The 23,536-nt window shown below is 37.2% G+C and overlaps 1 long non-coding RNA gene across 4 annotated transcripts in view; it reads right to left on the bottom strand.

Moving 5' to 3' along the window:
- LOC110259772 (uncharacterized) overlaps positions 1-23,536 on the bottom strand; it is an 835,641-nt gene that overhangs the window by 87,321 nt on the left and 724,784 nt on the right. For 2 of the 4 annotated variants that reach the window (XR_014838462.1, XR_014838465.1), the window contains 2 exons: positions 23,242-23,293; positions 17,404-19,320 (listed from right to left, as the gene is read on the bottom strand). This is a non-coding gene — a long non-coding RNA (uncharacterized LOC110259772). Of the gene's footprint in view, positions 1-7,461; positions 7,619-10,227; positions 10,363-10,926; positions 11,049-12,154; positions 12,794-17,403; positions 19,321-23,241; positions 23,294-23,349; positions 23,487-23,536 lie in introns of those variants that run through there. The other 2 variants (XR_014838463.1, XR_014838464.1) reach the window with 2 other exon arrangements.

Genomic DNA, 23,536 nt, shown 5'->3' with positions numbered 1-23,536 from the left:
AAAGTGCAAGCTGGAGGAAGCAAGCCTTATGGTTTAGAGAATGAACAGGCAAACACTGACCTGAGAGCAGGGCTCGCTACCAGTTTTCCAGCATAGTTTGTCTTGCTACCAGTGTAGACAGGGCTTCAGCTGCTGCTTTCGGCATGTGCTGACACAGGGCTTCCCTTACTCTGAGGACTCACTGTATCCTCCACAGGCCTAGGGGCCACACAGGTCTGGTGGAGCTGTAAAGCATTCAGAAGCTGGAAATGGGTCTCTTGCTTTAGGGATCACTGAGGAGAGGGACATAGTCTCATTTTCAAATGTTTATTGGATCCGACCCATGTAAGAATACATTTCAGTGGTCTAAGTGGGCAATCTGGTGTTCCAGGTAATAAGATGAACAAACAAAACCTCTAGCAATGATTACCAACCCCTCTGTTTTTCTACTTTTCCAACAATATATGTGTAGGTGGCAGGTGAGGGTGGTGGAAGGAGAAAGGAATTTATCTAATAATAAGATGATTTTGGTTCTGAAAAAAACTTTTAGAAATTGAATAACTGCATATGTTCTCCAAGTTTTTTCTTCCCCAATGCAAACAAATAGCATGGAAACCTGGGAAAATAGTTCATGACCTGATTTGGAATACTGAAGCAAATAGCCTTGCCTAGGTGAAATTAAAATACATGGCAATAAATTTCTTACAGATTTGCATAGGACTGCATCTACTGGTTAAAACTGTCATTTGTAGGTTAATAGGTACACTTAATTTCTTGCATTTTTTTCACTCTGACAAATTAGTATTCAAATTGTTTTCATGGATTGTTACATTACACTCATGAATTGATCAAATGTTAAGTAAGTGCTTTGGATAGCAGGCTTCTCGAAGCTTAAGGAGTTATTATCAAGGCACTAACAATCATTCACACACCCATAATATTGCCAAATTGGAACCCTGGCTGTGAACCAAGTCAGGAACCTGCCATCATGAACCTTTTTGACAGGCTTCATGAGACTCTGAGAACATGCATGGAATTATAGAATGGTGGGGCTGGATAAGAGGTTAAGAGTATCTGGCTTAGCAAAGGGGAGTCAGGTCTAGAGGGGCTGAGCAGGCAGCTAGTTAGAGATGGACTTTATCCATTTGTAGCTGGAGTTCCTTCAAAAGACTTCTAGGAGTGTCAGCTACAAAAGGTAACACCGATCCTAGCAATTTCATTACTATTTTTGTGACTTTTTTCTACTTAATAATCCTTCAAAGTTTCTTTAGGGAAAAGAGTGTCAAGCTTAGTAATGAAGGTTTTGTAGTAATTTTTGAATGTTATCTTTTATACTCAAATCCAAAGCCTAAATTTATGTTCCAAGTGGGAGCAGAACAGCACAATAAAGAGATTCCCCTGAGAGAATTCCTCTGCATTTTCCCTAGCCTTAATCCTTCCTAAGAAATGTGAGCACTAGAGGATCTCTAAGGTACCCTGCAACCCAGAGGTCTAAGATTCTAGGCAGGGAAATGCTATTTGCCAAAATGCTTCATTTATGGTTCACATACATAACATTCTTCCCCCCAGTCCTTACTCCTCAGCCACTAAATCTAGGCTTGCTTTGAAGCACCTAGGGTATCTATCTCTGATTCTTTTGAGTGTCTGATGAAAGTTCAAATAATTTGGCCAGGATTAGAAAATACAATATAGTTTTAAATAATTCTTTGTACATTTCAGGGGTATATATATTCTGGATTTTTAAAATATGGATGTCATAAAATTGCTTCGTCATAACAGCTAAGCCTCAGATAAAAGGAATAAGAAGAACTAAAAACATTGAGATTTTCTTATGCTTCAATACACGTACATGAAATAATAGTGTATGTAAAATATTAATGCTTTAGAATCACATTAGGTCAGCTTATAGTAGCATGCCCGACTTCATAAAAAAAATAAAATCTGGCACATCTAATGCACAATTCTGATAAACTCCAAAGATACTGGGTGGAAGGGATGTTTAGATAATATGGCTCAATTGGCTATGATCCATTAGAGTTGAATAATTTTTGATGTGGACAAAATCGTAATAATAACTCCAGAGTGGTAGGATGTAGTTCATTTTAAAAAATAAAAGCACTCTAGTATTGTTCCTGGGGTGGATGGTGGGAGGGGAGATATTGAACATTATTGAGTCAATGGCATTGGAAAAACATTAGTAATATAATTTTCACCCTATGACTCACAGATCCCTCTCCCAAATTCTACTCCCCTGTATTGCTCTCCTTTGTGTATCAGACATCAACAATGAGATATCTTGCTTTTACCTCAACTGTGATATGGAACTTCTTGCTTTTGAGCACTCTTTTTTAATTTCCCATGACTCTAATAAATATCTTCTCTAAGCTATCTAAGTTTGAAATCCTAAAGTGACCCCTGACTTATTCCTGTTTTATCGTGGAAACATAGGGATTTTTCCAAGAATCAATTCTATTCTTTACTCATCTTCTAATGATATTATTGTTATTTAGGCCAATTAATTACATAACCTATTGGCAATCCCCTATCAAAAGACATCATTGTTCATCTTTCCTCTGGGTTCTGTAAATCCATTAAGCTTCAAACTTATTTCTCCATGCAATTTTGCTGAATTTTTACCAGACTTATGCCCTTGCTCTTTTCTTTTTCCTCCAAACCTCAACAATAAGTTAATTTATAACCCCCATGAATTGTTGCCTGCCTCATGATGTTTGATGTTGTTTGCCCAAAATATAACTTTCCCAATGAAATATGTGCTCTTAGGGTATAGAGATTGCCTCTCAAAGTTATTCTAAATTTCCTACAGAACCTAGGGGGTGCTGGGGAATTAATAGGTATGCTAATACTGTATGTGTTAATTGATTTCATATTTACTGAGAGCTATCAGAAACGCCATTTATATTTTCCATGAAAATGATCTTCATGTCTAGTTTCAGAAAATTGAGGGTTAAGTATATATATATTTAAACTTTGGATATTATTTCCCATGTGCCTGTAATTCTTTCCTGCAAGCTGAGGCACTACCTAAAGGACTAATGAAAATTTGGCAAAAAATAAAATTTCTAATTTATATGACATTTGAGAACCCTCAGAAGGTTATACAAATGCATTTTTGTTTTTAATCATGAAATATTTTGCATTTTGACCACTTCAAGTATGAATATTATTGAGGTTATGTCAGATTACATGTTGAGAGGCCCAGAACTGTCAACAAGATTTCTGATAGTCACCTAAAAATTGGAAAACACAGTGAAATGCAAATGTTTTCAAATTCTCTCATGTCCTATGCTGTATTGAGGTTATCTCCTACAATCCATTCTGTACATTAACACAAATAGCTTCATCAACATTTTAGAAACTCAGTTTAGTGGTAAAGACATCATCCAAAAAGAGAAGATGAGCAATGATGCATCAGATTCACCATAAATCTATGTGAGACTCTGAATTTTAGGCAATAGCTGTATTTATTTTTATTGTATTTTTTATGAGAAGCCTTTGGAAAAGCTTATGTTCCATGATCTGATGTTTATGGTCAGTTCAATCTTTCTTTGAAGATGAGCTACACCCATAAAATAGGCCATGACTCATCCAAATGCTTATGACTACATGATGCTCATTTGTAAGGTTCAAATCTTTACAGCCTTAGAGACGCACCTCTTCTTGACAAGCCTGAGGTGCCTGGGCTCGGTAGGCATATAAATATGTGTCACTACAGGCTCAGGAATGAGCATGCTCTTCCATTATCCAGGGTGACCTCAGTGTCTCTGGCTATATAAACTAGTCTGTCTGTTGTGCATATTAATCATGTTGGCTTTAAACTTGGGAGTCTTTTAAAAGAGAAGCTTCCCACTCCTCAACAATAACAAACAATTTAACATTGTGTTTAGCAACTTGTCAGCTACTCCATCTCTGTCAAGGCACCTCTTTGGTGATTGTATCTCAGTCATGACTGGACCAGTTTGTAATATGCATTACATAGAAGCGAGATGCCCATAAAACAATTTAATAGCATTTCTTAAAGTGAAAAAAAAAATTGAGAGAGAGAGAGAGAAAAAAAAAAATAAAAGGAGGTTATAGGTAACACTCTTGGTCACTAACAGGAGCTTCTATCAACTTCATATGGACTGACTCCTTCAATCCTTGTAACAACCCCATAAGACAGTTACTATTATTATTTTCATTTTTTCTGATGAGGAAATTGAAGCACAATAAGTAATTATAGACTTAGGATCTGAAGCCAGGCTGTCTGACACCATAGCAGGACCTTTAAACCTCTATGGCATATTTCCTCTTTACATAAACATTACTGATTGTTTTTTTAAAAAATACTTATAACACAAAACAAACTGGGGTTTGAATTTTCTATCTGTTTAGGCATAGTTCCACAAGATGCTTAGATGATTTACTGAAAAATGAAATATTTTACCAATCATTTGTCCATGAAATGGAATTATTTGTTTGGTTGGTAGTGGGTGGAATGAACTGACAATAGTTTTCACATGGTAGGGAGACAAAAAGAAATCTCAAAATGGTTAAGAAATGGATCTATTCTTTGGGTTAAATTGGCTTCTTTTCATCAAGTCTTATTCTTGATCATTTTCCCAATTTTATTTTAGAGTTTCATGCAGATGTGCCCAGCCTTTGTAAATGTCAAAGTATTAGCCAGCAAATATTAATTGATTAAATGTTCACGTCCCTTCCTGATGTACACGTCTAGAGAGTGGAATCTTGTGGGTGCTTTACTGTGGGTTGATCAGGAGAATAAGTCATTTAACCAGTCATTCAGAGTGACTACGAAATGTGTAATGTTTTATCTATAGACCACTGAAAAAAATGGCTTGGTTTTGATAGTCAATATTTGTTCATGTGAAATTAGCAGAGAAAAATTAGAAAACAAAAAGAGTTTATTATTTTGTATGAAATTATTTCCAGGCATCACTAGTTGAGTTCTATATAAACTATCAGGAAAATCTGTTGTTTCATTGCTTGGAATCCAGGCTATAAGTTGGTAGAATCTCCTTTCCGCCAGTCTCAGCTCATGTGAACCTAGTAGAATTTACTCTCTTCCCAATTCTAGGAGTAGAGTATGTGACCAAAACCTAAGCCAACATATCACATTCCTTTAATATTTGTAATTAATTCAAGTGTATCCCAGTCAGGACATGTGAGGAATACTTGGACTTAGAAGAATGCAGCCAAGGGAGCTTCTGGCAGTCAGTTAGAAGCCATGAGAATGGAGCCAAGACTGAGGATAGCAAGTTGAGAAATGATGAAAAAAAATCCAATAACAAAAAAATTACAGATAAAACCATCCAAGTTCTGGATCATTCCTTGCTTGCATCCAGAATACCTTGTCTTGTTCAATTATGAGAGTCAGCAGATTTCATTTTTTTTTGCTTAAGCAAATTTGAAATGGGGTTTCAGTGATTTGTAATGGAAAGAATCCTAAATATAAAATAAAAAGAACTGGAAAAGAGAAGAAAGCAAAAAAACAAATTCTTAAAATATATTTAAATTCCCTATTGTGATATGAAGGTATTAAGTGGAACAATTTGAAATCACCTTTGAAATCACCTTTGAAATCACCTTCCTCAGTGTTCTTTGTTGTTGTTGTCATTTATAGCAGACACCATCTGGGCCTAGCAGAATTGCTCCCACCTTTTTTTTGGCCACATCCATGGCAAATGGAAGTTTCCGGGCCATGGATCAGTGACTGGAGCTGTTGCAGTGACAACACCTGATCCTTAACCTGCTGTGCCACAAAGGGACTCCCAGAGTCCCCCATTTTAACTTGCCACTGTTAGCCCTGACTGATTACCACCCGCTGAAGTGGTGATTCCGGAAGGCCATGTTGGTTCTATGTGATACTGAGCTCCTGACACCTCTTTGGGACCTGAAAAATGTTGAGTCAATCTAGAGGTTAAACTGAGCCAAATGTTTTCTCTCATTTGAGTATTTGCACTACAGGACAGAATTCAAACTAGAGAATGACGAGAACTTGAACTACAGGTCATGTTGAGTCTAGAGGTAATTTTTAGCTTTGTACTAATTGACCAGTAAGCAGAAAGCAAATTTGAAGAAAGAAACAGGAGACTTCAATTGACAAACCAAAAAAAAAAAAAAAAAAAAATATGAGAGAGAGAGATGAGAAGACATGGGGTTCTACAACAGATGGAAAATCATCTAGGTTTCTGACTTTCCAGTTTCACTCCCTCTGTAACTTGACCGAGTGTCCTGAATGTCTATTTATTCATTCATTCACTTGTTTGTATTTATTTATCAAAGAACATTGACCCACCTCTTTGGGGCTGTTATACTATTGTAGATTCTACAGAGAGAGTGGTAAGCAAGACAGATAAAGTTCCTGCCTTTGTCGGGAAGCTTATAATTTGGAAGGAAAATTGAAAGAAGGAAGGAAGGGTGGGAGGAAGGGAGGAAGTATAGAAAGAATGAAGGAAAACCTCTATATACGTAGAGAGTAAGACAGAGAACTAGAAGTGCTTTAAAGAAAAATGGAGAAGTGTCAAAGCATAGAGAGTAGTCCAGAAATGCACATGAGAGTGATGATATCCTTATTGGCTGACCAGGGTTTGAGTCTCTAAGGTAACAACTGGCAACTGAAGGCAGTAAGAAAGTAGGCTACTTTGACAGCTCGAAAAAGAGACTTCCAAGAACAGAAAATGCCAAGACAGGAACACAGGTAGTGCTGGGGAAGGAATAGCAAGATGTCAGCATGGCTAGAGGAGAGTAAGCCAGGATGAGATTGGGAGAACTTGAGATCAGAGAGACTACAGGGCCTAGAAGGCTATGCTAAGGACATTCTGAACAGGTGAATTGAAATTGCTTGTGTTTTCTAGTAGTAAGAGTCCAATAATTGTGACTTTTACTTAGAGTAGATTTCTGTTTCTTGAAAACAAACCACCCCTGACTAGAACAGCTATAAAACATTTTCCATAAATTCTAATTCAATACCATGTAAAACAACTCATATACAAAAAAACAGATGCTATTGCTGAAAATTATTTTAAAAGTTCACATTTGTAACATTTGCTTACTATAAAGTTGAATTAATGAGAAAAACGACAATTTTAATGAACACAAAAATGAGAACTCTGGGTTATATATAATAAAGGCATAAATGATAAAGTCAGTCTCAATCTTCAATTTTTTTTTGTACTTTGCATTACTTTCACAATGTTGAAAAAAAAATTCTGATTCGCACCAATAAATAGGTGCCAATGATAAAACGATTTAACAGTTCACCTTGAAATCTCAGGATTTTCTTCAAATAAACTGACCTAGAAACTTGAAAGGGGAGCAGTGGTTAATTTTTGTTAAAAATTTGGATTCTTATCAATATCTAACATACTTGCATTCATTATAGTGAATATAAAAGGGAGGCAATAAACTAAAAAAAAAAAAAAAGTACCAAAAAAAAGAAGGAAAATGTTAAAAACTCCTTACCTTATAGTATGACAAGATACATGCTATGCTTCTTTGTTACTGGATAGCTGGCTGTTATGCTGTGGCTAGAATATACACCAGTGACTCTGGCTGAGTTTGGGATGCCATGAACAGAGTGCAGCCTGCTGCAGTAGGTACTTCCTTGAATCACTTTCCACTAAGTGCACATAGAAAGGAACATATTGATTGAAAGGCCAAGTCAGAGCTGCAATTATCAATAATCCAGTTTCAAGAAGTTCAAATGTATGCCCAGAGATTATTGTGTTAACATATATACATAAATTATTATGTTAGTAGTTAGTTTCCAACAGACTAAAATTTGGTATAAAACACTATTTGACTATGCTGTTTTCTTAATTACAAAAGCTTAAAAATATATTTTTTATTATTTGAAAAATTAAGTTTTTAAATAAAAATTTCGCAAGATCCAAAGCTTCTCTGAGGAATTCCAGGGATAACTGAACAATTCTTTAAAAATGATGAATCAGATTAACCCTCAATATCACAGATTATGACATTAAATCCCAGTGAGAGAAGTTGGAAAGATAGGAGAGGTCTAGGATGAGAACCCAGGTCTGCTTTTCTTATGGCTTATGACTCTTCCCACTTTGTGCACTCCTAAGTGTTTTTTCTTAGTATCAAATAATGAAAGTATGCCAAAAATGTTGACCTCATAGTATTATTTTTCAGATCTCCTAATATCATTTATGGAGCATAACATCTTTACATTTATTCCTGTAGTGTCTGTAAAAGGACATTAAAATCTAGAATGAAATTCTATTTACTAACTTACATTAAAATATTTGCGTAGTAGGAAATAAGCCAAAACCCTTTTACACCCAGTGGGACACCTGTTTCTGAGATGCACTGGTCTGTCTCACCTGCTAGTATGTAACCTCCACAGAGTAAGGGCTCTTTCTGCCTTGTTTACTTTTGAATCGCCAGCTTCTGGAAAGAACCGTGTGTGGCACAGTGTAGGTATTCAATGAGTTTTTGCTGACTTTTGGCAATGAAGCCGGAGAAAACAGTTCGAACAGCGTGGGGCTTAATTCCTAGCGGCTTTAGCATTGGTGGAATTCATAAATAACAAGTTATAAAGAACGGCCAGCTTTAGTGAAAGTTGGGGTCAGAGTTCTTAAGAGTATTATCATTCAGTGCATAGATTCAGATCTTCAAGTCATTTCCTATCTAATTTTAAACGGCTGAGAGACTACCCTGACCCCTAACACCTCTAAAGTTCTTCAAGCTTTCTAATTCAGGTGTGATGAAACTGTGTTGTAAATGGCCGATGAACCTGAGTTTAAGAGTGTCTTTTAAAGTCCCGTTTCACTTGGAGTTCCCGTTGTGGCTCAGTGGTTAATGAATCCGACTAGGAACCATGAGGTTGTGGGTTCGATCCCTGGCCTTGCTCAGTGGGTTAAGGATCTGGCGTTGCCGTGAGCTATGGTGTGGGCCACAGACGCGGCTCGGATCCCACGTTGCTGTGGCTCTGGCGTAGGCCGGTGGCTACAGCTCCGATTTGACCCCTAGCCTGGGAACCTCCATATGCCACGGGAGCGGCCCAAGAAATGGCAAAAAGACAAAAAAAAAAAAAAGTAGCATTAAAAAAAAAAATCCATTTCACTTAAGAGCGGTAGTCTGAAACATCAACAATTACTGGGGTACACCTTAAACAAGGAGGGACAGTGGACTTCGATGTCTCTCAGCTGACTGTGGTTGGCATGGATGTGTGACTTCATTAGTGCTGGCCCATTTTCAGTGGATGCCATGGATAACTTGAGTTTCATTGATTCAGTGATTGATCTACTAAGTAGTTTCTTTGCATTACTTGGAATCTGGGTGTGTGTGTTATAAAAACTAAAGATGGGAAAAATTATACAATCAAACTCTGTATGTTAATTATATCCAGTTGCTATTCCAAGTTTTCATCCTGTTGAAAAGCTGTCTCTCCTGTCTCTCTCTCTCTCTTTAAAAATGAGAACCTGTCTTTTAAGCCTCCCTTTGTTTGGTACTGTGGATATCACTGATTTAGTGTGCAATTTATTTTGCCCCTGAGATCAGCTCCTCTCTTTCTTCCTTATTCCTCGGCAGCCACTCCTTGTCCTAACAATGGTCCTTTATGCCTTTGTGCTAACACCTTACTGTTGTGCTCATGTGTTGGATTCTTGCCAAGGGTGAAACTCTGAAAACTTTATGGAAGTGCTGACGCCAGTAAAGCTCCAAATGGAAGAACATAATAAGAATATGATCTTAAATTTCTAGGAGATGTTCAGTGTCATAATGACATGGATAAGACTTTCCCTCAATTGCTTCCTTTAATAGAGTGGCCTCTATTCTCTGGTGAATGATCCCATTTAAAGTATGGGAAGGCTTTGGGAAGAAATGACAGACAACACATAAGCACTGCTGCTTTTCGGAAAGACCATTTTATGGGTTGGACTGCGACTTCTTCAAAAATGTGTTGAAGTCCTATCCCTGGGTATCCAGGAATGTGACCTTATATGTAAATAGGATCTTCAAAGATGTAATTAGGTTCAAATGAAGTCATGCTTGATTAGGGTGGGTCCTAATCCAGTGACCAGTATCCTCTAGGAAAAGAGACATACAGACAGATATACACGGAGAACATGGTGTGACGACAGAGGATTGGAAGGGTTTGTTTACAAACTAAGGAATGCCAAGGGTTTCTGGCAACACCAAAAGATAAGAAAAAGGCATGGAACAGAGTCTCCCCCAGAGCCTCAGAGAAGGCACGACCTTACTGACCTCTTGATTTGGACTTCTGGCCTCCTGAACGGTGAGAGAATTAATTTCTGCTGTTTTAAGCCACCCAGGTTGTGGTCATTTGCCATGGCAGAGTGGAGAAACAAATATATTCATGCAGATAAAAATGCGGATGACCTAGAGAGAATAATGTTAACCATTTCAGTCATTATATTGACTGAATAAATAAAGTCTCAATAAAACTTTTGAGTGAGTTTCACAAACCATGTAATTTTTAGGTTCACTGCATTCTTCCTCTATTATCTGGCAGACAGGAGCAAAAGCCTCCTTCCCACAGCCCCTGACCTGCTGAGGTACATGGCACCTTCCAGTGGCCCTTTCTGGAGCTATCTTCTGATTCCTGACCACCCTTTCCCTTGGGGACACTCAAGCTCAGCACTGGATATTCAGAACGGCTCCTGTGACTTTCTTTCTTACTTCTTTCCTCCTCTCCTTATTAAAAGCTCTAGCCTAATATTATATTTTCTCAGAATCTTAAGCTCTGCTAAGTAAATGTTGGGTTGCTGTATAAGTGGCCATTGCTGAGTAAAGACCAATTAATGTCTTACAAGTAAAGCATTGGTGTTAACAGAGTCCATCTTCAGCCATGACTTTGGCAGAAAAAATAAGGCAAGTACGGGACATTTCACAACAGGGAGGGTGTGGGTGATAGGGAGGGCAGATGTCTTGGGGCAAACACACCTGTCATATCCTTTGGGTTAGATCACACAGCCAACCGCCTACTGTCTCCTGGCTTTGAACTCTGCTGGTGGGAGTTCAAGTATCGTCCCAAGGGCAGTCTACAGGAAGAAGTGCCCAGGAGCCTAAACAGAGCACACTCATATAATTGCCTCCTGAATAGTAGGAGCTTAAATTCTGTTCACAGTCCTTGTACTGGTTTTATTTTACTTTCTCCATAATTGGACACTTAAAACACACACACACACACACACACACACACACACACACACACACACACACACACACAAATTCCTCTTCTGTGAAGTGTTTTCCTCTACCACCAAATGATGTGAATGAAAGCACCCATATAACAATGACACACGAAGCTTCCTGCAGCCATTGTAGTCTAGGCTTCTTTAATTCATCAAATACCCAAATAGTTGCAAAGTCTTGTCAGTGAACAGTTTTGGGGTATGTATGTATATATACACACATACACCTACACATATATTATTACACTTATGTGCTACTAAATAAATCATGTGTCTACTTACAAATCAATTTATACTTTGAATTTTTGACTGACTGGAATAGGCGATTAAGATTTTTTTTCCTGACACTCTGTAGACACAACCCAATTCAAAGGACAGATATCCAAAGCTAATTGCATATCTGTGGTGACCTAGTCTTACACCACTTTGCATTTTTCACTTCTGTTTTCTGGGGTGCAGGTGATTGAATATCTGTCTTCTCTCATTGAGCACCCACTCAGGAAATAGCTCCATGAGTGTAGCGTCTCAGCAACAAGATTTAAATAATGACAACTCCTACTGATTTTCTGCCAGGGTAAATAGCTGTAAGTACTTTTTGAAATAATAATGCTGGACTAAGTGATCATCCTCAGTTAATCAATGTGAAAACCTCTGAGAACTTATTCAGGTTTAAAAACCCAGATGGTATCAGTCTTGAAAGGAAGATTTTTTTTCAGGTAAAATTCTAATTTTTTTCTATTTTTGTCACTGCCGACAGTGGTCCTAGGGCCACTACAAACAAGCCATTGCTTGTTGACAGATAAAACAAGAGTCTTCTATATGGGAGGAAATGTGTAATAGAACAGACTCTGGAGGCAGAATGTTTGAGTTCACATTCCCCCCCCTCCTCTATTACAGGCACTGTGTCCTTGAGCAAATTACTGAACTTTTTTCTTTGCTGTCTTTATTCATAAAATGCAGGTAATAACAGTACTTACCTGTTGTGATGATTAAATGAGCTAGTATAGATAAAGCTCTTAGCATCGTGTCTAGCACACAGTATGCACTTGGTAATTGGTAGCTATTGTTTTTATTAACATGGTGAGTTTTTCTTGACTTGAAGGGATCTAGCCCTTCACATTTCTAGGTGAAGCTAGAACCAGGAGCTGAAAATTTTTAGTCAAGTGCATTCTTGCTGCTGAAAGTAAAGGCTGCTTCCAGCAAAGGATGGCTTATTGTATGACATCTTGAGGGCATAGAATAGTGTGGCAGAGACCAAAATGGGCAAGCTGAGCAGCTGATGTGGACTGTGCGGCCATAGCAAAGGAGTTGCTACTCTTCTATCAGTAGTGACCTGGGCTGATCTCCAGACTGCTTCCAAGTCCCGGGCTACAGCTGATGAGCATACAGCACTATCAAGATGACTGCTTTGGACAAGATCTTGTCATCTGTAGGAGATGACTGGCTCGGATCACATTTGACAGAGTTCAAGTCTTTGCTAATATTTCATTTTGCAGGATGCCAAAACCAGGCCATCAAACAAAAGGATTATCCAAAAAGTCATGTTTGTTACCACGTTGGAGATGGGCCCGGGATCAGGAGAGAAGGTCAGAGTGCAGGGAGGCTGTGTCAGGAGGCTGGTCATGTGGAGAAGCGAGATTACTATGAATTTGTATCTTACCAGGACATTAGATTAAAAAGCCCACACTGTAAAAATTATACAAAATTACCCTTAAAAATCCCTTTTATCCTTCATGAGGTATAGTATGATGGTTGTATGCATGCAACCGTACATAGTGTATTATAATATATAAAAAATTAATTACTATATGAGACTATATGAAAAATAGTACAAATGCAAAACACAATTTTGTACCATTTTATGATATTTAAAACTGAATCTTGAATATGCACACCTGAATTAATTTAAGTTAAATGCACCTATTATGTGATTTGTAAAACCAGAGTTGGGTCTGGACTAATTTCTATTCTCTGGACTGTGTATTTTACTATTTGTTTCTCAGCCCACATACTTTTTCATGCATATTGACACCTATAGATTAATGTATTTTTTCAGGTGATATAACATCTGGATAGTTTGTTCTTTAAGGTTTTAAATATTATAGGCAGTTGAATATCAGTTTTAATAAAGGTGCCTCTTGGAAAATAAAAACAAATTTTTGTATCCATGTCTGTTTCTAAGAAGGCTTGGCAGGGTTTCTACATTTTAGAAGATTAGGGAAAAACAAGCAAACACAAAACAAAGCAAAACACATGTGCCATCACTTTTTTAAAATTTATTTTTTATTGAAGTATAGTTGATATACAATGTTGTGTTAATTTTTGCTCTACAGCAAAGTGATTGTTATACACACATACACACACACATATTTTAAAAATTTTATTTTCCATTATGGCCTAATTGAATATAGTTCCCTGTAGGCATCACTTTAAGATGAGTCACCAAAATGACTAAGGCATTTCTGCTCAATTCTTCTTGATTGTTTACTTCCCAGTGAGAACAGAGATCATTTATATAGGAACAGCCTTAAATATTAAATGAGAAACCAAACAACGTGCTGTGACTGAGAGGATATCAGAGGACTCTGGCCCCCAAATCTGTCCTTAATAAATATAGAATTTTATTGGGAGAGATTAATTTTTTTGTCTCTGGGGTTAGTCCTGCTTTGGAGTAGAAACTCATTAGACCTGAGTCAATTATGCTAGAGTCAAGTTAGATGAACCTCTATCTCTTCTTTCTGGGTAATGTAAACCTGCATTTCCAACCTCCCCTGCAGTTAGGTTTGGACCAAAGGAATGTCAGTGGAAGAGATGCCTCCTTCTTCCAGGCCTGGACTTAGAACCCCCTGCTTGATCTTCCAACCTCCCTTTCCCACCTTGGTGACTGAGAAGGTCATATTGGAGACGGAGACGTTACAAAATTGAAGCAGCCTAAAACTTCATTTGTAGGAAAGCCTCCTAGGAGAGCTTCTTACACATTAGACTGTATACAAATGACAATTATACCTTTCCATTGTTGAGCCTTTGGGATTTTGAGGTTGTTTGTTACAGTAGCTAAGGTTCTTAATGCAAATAGAGATATTTATATCAGAGGTGAAGTACTACCATTAAAAAATATACCAGTCAGCACTGGCTTAACTGTTGAGAGGTAAGGAGTGAGAAAATTGATAATGGAGTCTGGGAAGAAGGCTATTTGTGTGACGCAGGGGCAAAATATTTAGCACAACTGTCACCTGCAATAAACTGGAGGTCAGAACAAGTCCCTACTCAGCCTGCAGCTTTAGGGGTAATGGTTAAAATGAATCAGAGCATCAGTACAGGCCAGCTATTATAGGCTGTATTTTCCAAGGTATTACAAAAAGAGATGGGCTCAGGAAAGAACTGGCTGGTTTACAAGCATAAATGAAAGGGAAGAGATGGAGTCCAGAAATGTTTGGTGGGAAAAGCTGTTTCTAAATCCTAAACAGTAAAAGTTGGGTTTAGAAATTGTTAGTTGAATCTAGTAACTCAGGGCAAAGATCAGATTAAGGGTGTGTGCTTTCCTTAGCTGACTATCAACTAACTCCTGTTGGTGGTTTACTGATAACGAAGCTTACCTCATCCTCCAGGTTGTAGATGGCCTCAAGATAGCTCTCATTAAACTGGGGGAGAGAGGCTTGAGAGTGAAAAAGCAAAGCAACAAAGCTCATTTAGGAACTGTATCTCAGAATGTGGGAAGTGTTTACCTGCTCATGGCAAAGGTATTGGAAGCCTATTAAGTTGCTGAGGGAATTGTATTGCCAAAGAAACAGAGAATCTGGACTAAAAAATTCCTTGACTGTTTGGATTTTAAGTCACTCTTGGGCCCTGTAACAAAATGGTATCATTGCACCATCCTTATTTCCTTAGCCTGTCCTAGGACACAGCTGACACATCCCAGGACTATATCCCTCTGCTCTGGGGGACTTTGTTGCCTGCAGGACTGCTTGGAATTTGTACTTCAGGAGTGACCTTAAATCAATGAGAGAGGCAGGAGTTTCTGAACCCCTCATGGAAATCATGTTCCACATAGTCTCTTAGAGAGTTCCCAGAGGTTTTGAGCTCCAATTGCTCTACTAAAATCTCTCCAGGGGTAACCTTCTCATGAATTCTCCCTTTACTGACTTTCCTTCCCTCCATGTTTACTTCTCCACTACTCTCAGTGCTTTTTGAGGTCACCTCTCAAAGTGCTTGCACCTAAATCTTATTTTGAGGGAATGTATATTAAGACAGGTCTCAACCTTCCTTAGGTGGAAGGCAGGCAGGGTGTCAAATGTTCCACAGCCTCCAGAGAGGCCAGCCACTGAAACACCTCCATCAGATGTCACCAAGGAGGACTACAGACAGGCAAAACCAGGCCGCCCAGAAGATGGGCTTGTGGGCCATAGAGAAAACTGACAAAGCGGTTTCCCTCAGTGAATAAAATCAAAGCCAAATTAAGGAAGTGTCCTCTCTGTCTCACAGAACCACCATCGACTGCTCCGTGATTCTTCTTTCTAAATAGGAGTGTTTATTGCAGTTATCCTGCCCCTGTTCCATCATGGTATAGGGAATAGCCAAATGAGGAACAGATTACTTGTCTTTTTGGTTCATAAATGTCAGTAGCTAGATTATTTACATTCAGCCTGGGTGAGAGGCCTATGCTTTGTCTAGAAAACTTGGATTTTGCACTAGATGTAGTGAGGAGAAGATACTGTGGGAGAAATACTGAAACAGATATCTGACAACCAGAGGGAGGATTTGTGTAACAGACTGAGTAGCTGTTCATCATGTGTTATTCTCCTGAGCACAAAAGAAACATACATTTTTAACTTCGCTTGAAGTTGTTTAGGGACCATGGAATATGTGTAAATGTGATATCTGCACCTTCCAGCCCTGGTCAGAACATCTCCTGTATCATTGTCACTGCTCTCTCTTCCCTTTCCTTGGTGAAAATGTAGGCCTTCTGTGAAGGCTGGCAACATAACCAAGATGTAAGAGATTTTTATCACTGAGCCACTACTTGGAGGAGACCTGCCCAGGGAAGTTCCCCAAGCTGTTTGGATTGTGATGTGAGCAAGAATAAACTTTTGTTAAGCTACTGAGATTTTGGGGTTGTTTGTTATAGCAGCTAGCACAATTCATAAAGACTCATAGATACATATTAGCGTATTTATTCTTCTCATGTTCTATGATATGCTTAGAACGTGCTTTGATGGTGGGGAAGGCAGCTAGATCTTGATGGGATCAGTGAATATTTATCACAGGAGGGATTTCTTCTGAAAGGACCAGAGGGTGCTAAAAATAGGCCATACATTTCTGCCTGGAAATGACTCTTGGTTCTCCACTGGATTCTAAAGCATTACACATGGTATTTGAGTGTGTGCGTACACAGTAGCTACATATATGAAAAGGACAGAGGTGGGTCCAGCCATAGGTAGTACAGGAGAGCAAGTAGCCACCTTTCTACATCTTCTTGCAGTGACTCCTTCATCTTCTTTGTCTACTACCAACCCTCCTTGTTTCACATTCAAAATCATACTATTTATGACATTCATAGTCTTAAGCATAGATTGCCAGAGTTGCTCTGACAAACCAGGATGGCTGGGCAAGTTCTGCCAGGAAGCAAGGAATTCACAGAGAGGGTAGGCTCATGCTGTATTAAGCATTCCTCTCATTCCCCCTTGCTTAACAGTTAATTTTTGCAAAAATGTCCCTCTTTTTCCAGAAGCACTTACATTTCAATTGGAACTTCCAGAGGACTTTTATAGTTTTAAGACAATCTTTTTTAATTAAAAAATATTTTAATAATTATTTAATAATAATACATGGTAATATATTAACGTGGTTCAAAATAAAAATAATATACACCAGGAAGATCTTGTGTACATTCTGTATTACCTACTCCATGTCCTAAAAGTAAGCACTTTTACTAGGCTCTTATATAAAATTATCTTTAGTGACAAAATTTCAGGTGCCAATAGCTGATGGGGAGTTATGTCGACTGGGAATAATCTCTTTAAATTACACACTTACATAGTGTTATGACTGCCTATTCCAGCTATTAAAGATGGTCCTGAAATTGAGAAATAAACTTTGAGAAATTATCTCAACCCTGCACCCCACCAACCAAAGACCAACCATTTGATTCATATACCATCAGATTAAAATAGCTTAATTTAAGCTCTTTGCTGCTGAGATAAATATCCAAACATGAACTCACGGAAAATTTTAATTCTGAGGCATTTTAATCTTTGTAACAAAAGTTTACATACTTATCTTATCCCTTCTCCTCAGACATATTTCCTATCCTTTCACTGGCATCCAAGAACAAACATGTTAGAGCGATCATACAGGTAATAATATCACAGCCCTGCTGTGTTTCCCTAGTGCAAATGCAATCAGCTGCACCAGACTTCCTAACTTTCTTTCCTATAGATTTTTCCTATTACTTTTCTCTTTGGCAACAGCCCCAGAAATTTACCCCTCCCCCTTTATTTACAAAAACCAATTTGACTTGAATATAAAACCCTGAATAAATTTAGCCTTAAAGACATATTTGATATTATCTTTTCTTTGAATTTCATTTCTTGTGACAGTTACACTCAAAATTGTAAGTAGTAAAAAAATGAAAATGAAGTTCTGGATGTTAAATACTAACCATGTGTTTGGGATGGTTAGAAGGGAGGTAGGGATCTCAGGGCTTTTGGATCTATTCAACGACAGATGTAAAGATCAAAAAGGAAAAATCAGGAGTACGAATGTAGGGAAAATACTTTGAAGTATAAGTGTTTTTTTACCAGAGGAAACCAATTTTCCCAATTTACTCACATAACACTGGAATGAATAAACCCTCAGTGCACATAAGCTGATGCTGAGATGTTGGTAAACAGGCTAACAGATGGGAGAGGGTACTGTTAGTTTTCTGCCTTCTAATTCTCTTTTATTATATGAGGAGAATACAAAACAAACAAACAAAAACAAAGTTTGGGAAGATCCCTTAGGACTACTTAAAATTCTGAGTAAAAGGACAAATGGGACATTTGAACAACTGAATGTTATCTCTATAAGCATAAAATCAATGATCAATTGGTCAGCATCTCTCAAGCTCTATGCCTTTTCATGTCATAAGTATGGTACAGAAGTAGATTTATGAGATACAGTCCTTTCGGTCTGAATTAAAAAATTTAAATTCATTTATGGTTTAGCATTTATAACCACTGTCCAAAATTTTAGCATTTTTTATTGCCCTTATTTAATGAGTGATAATTACTCTTCAGGACTCCTCAAAGGTTGCCTGACTAAGAAACCATAGGGAGTCTTAGGGCAAGAGTATCATGTGATTTTCCGAGTCCTTTGCTTTGTTTCTTATTTTTCTAAGAGGTTTCAGGATTATCTGTTTCTTCTGGCTTCTCTGGAATGACCGAGGACAACTTCACCTCTTCTTTCATGTATGTGTTCTGGTGATCTCAATGAACAACATGTTGGGCTCTGTGAATTTGCTTCCATATGGAACAAGTTAGCAGCTATTTAATTTCTAAAAATGTTTATGAAGTCCACAGCCCATTGTTATTTTTAGAGAGGCTTGTTCAGATCTTTGCCAGACGGTTATTTCAGGACTCCAGAGATTCTTTATGAAACTCCTTCAGAAAACAAACCACCTTAAAACTATACTGAGTTATTGTAAAGATTAAAATAAAAGGATTGATTTCCCTGTCTTATTCACATTAACTATCTTCTAGTATGAGTTAGTTTGTATTTAGCCACATGGCAAACATATTTTTAAACTGGAAGATTTGCCTTTAAGCTTATTTGGTTTTATAATCAATGAGTGAACTGGATTCATATTTGACCAAAAAATATATATGATAGTTTTAGGAATCATGTAAACCTTTAGATAAACTTTAAAAAAAAAAAGCTTACTTAAATTCTATTATTAGCCAGTAAAGTGAGCCTTAGAGACAATGTTTCACTTACGCTTATTTCCAGGTTTCTGACATCATGGTCCTTAGGTGATTTAATTTTTCTTCTTGGCCTCTTAGCTCAGAGTTACCCATTTGTTCAAGGATTTGGTGCTTTTTAGTATTCAGCCTTCATTATTCCTTCTCAAAACTTCTTGTGGTTGAATGTTGAACACTCACAAAAGCTGATAGGTATTTAAATGTGAAAATGAATTCTTATAATTAGATTTACTCTTTTTAATCAAGGATGCAAAATACCGTTTCTTATTCTCAATGAAATTTAGAGGATGAAGTTGAGAAAACGTAAAAGTAAATGCATCTGTTTCTGCCTATTTGAAAATCTGAATCTCTCTTGAATTGTTCTTATTTGATAATGTTCTCATTACATGATTACTTAGTTGTAGCTGTAAGGGAATATTTGAATTACAAAAATGCCAATCTGGTGGCATTAGAGAAACATATTGTGGGTGACGCTTATCTCTGGATGGCAACTTAGGGTAAAACAATCATGAAAAAGGAAATGCCGTGAGAAAGGAAGTGGGAAAGGAAAATGATTCATGTAAGGAAGTATAATTTTGTTTCTGATAAGTTTGCAGTTGTAGAAACCTTAATAATTTTTTTACACACAGTAACTGTTGTGGAAGACATCATAGGCAAAATAGTAAAATTAAAGTTCTTTTTTACTTTTTAAAGTTGGTAGAGATTCAATGGAGTTTTTTTCTTAAAACATTAATTTTATAATAAAATGAATTTGTCAGTCTCAGGAACCAGTCTCTCTCTCTAAGATGAAAAATAATTTTGTTTTGATTTATGCATTTAATATTTCACACTGGAAATGTAAAACTACAGCAGTTATTTTATAGTGACTGAGATCAGGAAATATGGAGGTAATTCATTATATTTATTATTTTTCTTTATAAAACTATAAATCAATGTTATTGAAAATTAAATGTATGGTCTACCGTGGGGGTTTTTCTGAGGTATAACAGTACTTTCCATAAGGCTTTCTAGGATCTGACAGAAACCTGAATTATTCATAAAAGCCTTGGATTTTCCTTCAACCTAATCAAATTAATAAAACAATTTCAATTCCAAAAGCTATTAATGCTCTGTGGAAGAGAGTAAAAAGCATAAATTTATCTTTAGTTTCTTTTTGAATTTTGTATACTTCTGGGAATCACCAAGACCAAAAAAGTAGATCTAAAAAAAGTCATCCTTGTTACTTTGCTAATATAACACAGTAGTGTGATAATTTTTGTTTTTCCATTGTCACTGTACTTCCAAGGAAGACTATTCTTGTAGTTTCCTAAAGGCTCTTTTGAACTGCCCTTTAAAGAAAATAAATTTATAAAATTATATAGAAACATTTTAGTGTTTAGGATTAATCACCATTCAATAGCCAAAATGTTCTGAAGTCTTTTGTGAAGTAGAATCATAACATGTGATAAGACAGATATAATCAAGTGGCTATATAAAACAAATGTAGAAAGGAACAGGGGTATTATGTTACTGGGTAGAGTAGATAAACAAATCCTTTAGTTGTCACTGAACTGAACTGATTTGAAATTTGGGGCATCCAAGGCAAGAGGAAATTAAGGTGATTACATAACCTTCCTTCTCTAATCCCAAAGCAAGCATATATATAAGTCCATGGAGAAAAACTTATTTTAGGATGTAAATTCAAAGAGATTATTTTAATGTGGATCTTTGTACAAGGGACTTTTAAACAATGTCTTCAACTCCAGCTTCATATTCTAGAAATGGTGTTCAAATCAACCCTTCTAGAATCAGTCCTCTTTGAAGGTTGAGGATAGAATATTAAACCATTACTCAGTCAAGTCATTCCTAAGGAGCTCAGATAACAAAGTATAAGGATTCCACTTGTTGAAGATCTGGCTTAATACAGGGAGAGAGTGGGGAGAATCCAGAAAGAGGAATTGCTTTCAAATCTGGGGAGTCTTCCTCAAATTTCAAATGCTTTAAGCAGGCCTATAGTAAGGGCTGGGTCACAGTCAATTTCAGGACACAATTCTGAACCAGAAACCCAAAAGTAGGAATGAGGTACAACCATCCTATTAGGAAAGCCCAACTTTCATCCTCACCCACCCAAAAAGCACTGCAAGCTTCAGCACAGTCATGGGCAACCACAACATTTGAAGATAGTGTCATATGTTTTCCTAATCTTCCTATTTGCCTGACTATCTATACATCAAGCATAGGGCATGATGGATTCGAATTAACCAGAAAAATGTTTATTCTACCTGTGGAAAGTCCAGTTTCTAAGCAGATCTATATTTTGATAACCCTGCCAGGGGGAGTAATCTGCAAAATACACACAACATACCTAAACCTGTGGAATGATATTATTTGAAAATGTCTATTTAAATGTTAGAGGATGCCTACCAGATGTTACCAATTTTGATGGAAATGAGACCAAGTGACTCCTTTTGATTTTTACAAACTGATGAGTCCAATGCTTAAGGCCTTTGTTTGTTTTATTGTCAGAGAAAATTCAACTGTTTGGCCAACATAAGAAGGATGTTTAGCAAGCTGTTTGCTATAGCATGAGGGAGTACAGTTTATTCACTGAATGGATCTACCATACTGTGTATTTGAAAAAATAAAAGCAATGAGGCTAGAATGCAGCACTCTTGGAGACAAATTTAAAGTTAGATGAGTGCTTGTCATGATCCCCAAATACCCATTCATACACTTGTCTATCAAATTTGGGCTGTTGGTCTCAGAGATTGAAGAAAGATGGGTGAGCATAAAGGGGCAGGGGTGGGATACTGGAAGTTGAATAAAGGTGCTAGAAATCAGTTTGTGGTTTAGAATTTAAAGAACATGTCCAACAGATCAAGCAGTTGAAATTAAGAACACAAAGAATATCCATTTATAAAAGCTGGCTCTTCTGAAGGGCTTTGATCTCTAATTTACTGTGATAAGAAAAATGATAAGGATAGGTTGGATATAGTTTTGGGGACAAGAGAGGAGTCTTTTAAAATCATCACTCAAGTGATTTTCTAGTACTTTGTCTTGGATACTGTGATTGTCTCCCATCAACTATATAAAATATGGAGACAGTCATATGAATTAAAATGGAGATTTATGCTTCTATTAATTCTCTCTCAAAAGTCAAATTATAAAAACCCATTTCTCCAAATCTTCATGGTCTTCTCTGTGCCTGAATCCAAAGCTTCTCATTGAAATCTTTTTTTTTTTGTCTTCTGTTTTTTTAAAGCCGAATCTCCCACATATAGAGGTTCCCAGACTAGGGGTTGAATCAGAGTCACAGCAGCCGGCCACAGCCACAGCCACAGCAACGTGGGATCCGAGCCATGTCTGTGACCTACACCACAGTTTACGGCAACACCGGATCCTTAAACCACTGAGCCAGGACAGGAATTGAACCCACATCCTCATGGATACTAGTTGGATTCATTAACCACTGAGCCATGATGGGAACTCCTGAAATCTTATATATATTTTTTATATGTCAAATATTTTTAGTATATGTGTAATATCTTATATATTTATTATATATATTTATATCTTCTGATAAATTTTTGAATGTGGAATTAAGAGGAGTATGTTAGTTTCCTAGGGCTGCTACAACAAAGTCCCACAAGTGGATGTCTTTAAACAAGAGAAACTTATTCTTTTCACCTTTCTGGAGGCTACAGTCTGAAATCAGGGTTGGCAAGGCCTCTTTGCTAGAGAGTCAATAATGGAAGATCCTTCCCTGCCTATTCTAGTTACTTGGAGTCCCAGGTGCTCCTTGGGTTGTGGTAGTGTAACTCCAGCCTCTGCTATGGTCTTCACATGGTCATCTTCCTTCTATGTGTCTCTCCTCTTCTTATAAAGACACCAGTTATATGAGATTAAGGGTCCACCCTACACCAGTATGGTTACATCTTAACCTAATTAACTACATCTGCATCCAGATAAATTCACATTCTGAGGCACTGTCAGGATTTCCACACATATTTTGGGGGCACATAATTCAACCCCAAACAAGGGAATATTTTGTTTGTTTGGTGGGGGTAGGGGGTGGAGGGTGTCAAATTTGATAATCTATAAAGAATTAAGAATCTGTAAAGCCATACCTTTGTTTTCCTAGATAAAAAACAGCCAACATAGGATTAACTTCTTGATTACCTGTGATTTGGAAAGGAAAGATTGAGATTAAGGAATTGATTAGAATTGAGATATACCTTCTATCTTGACTTCTTCACTGTGCTGTAATCTTCTCATATTCTTATCCATCCAGTTGTGGAGTCAGGCTCAGGGATAATGATATTAAAATAAAAGGACATTTTAGGAAGAAGGAAATGATTTCAGCAGAGCCAATCTGAAGAGTGAAAATAAAATAAACTTATAATATTAATTGATTATTAATGC

This window comes from Sus scrofa, chromosome 2 (assembly GCF_054392235.1).
Source record: "Sus scrofa isolate SSC_HxYL_T2T_F1_AM1 chromosome 2, Sscrofa_HxYL_maternal_Yorkshire_Landrace_v2.0, whole genome shotgun sequence".
Taxonomy (NCBI): domain Eukaryota; kingdom Metazoa; phylum Chordata; class Mammalia; order Artiodactyla; family Suidae; genus Sus; species Sus scrofa.
The sequence above is the reverse complement of the archived record's forward strand: the minus strand, read 5'-3'. Positions and strand labels throughout refer to the sequence as shown.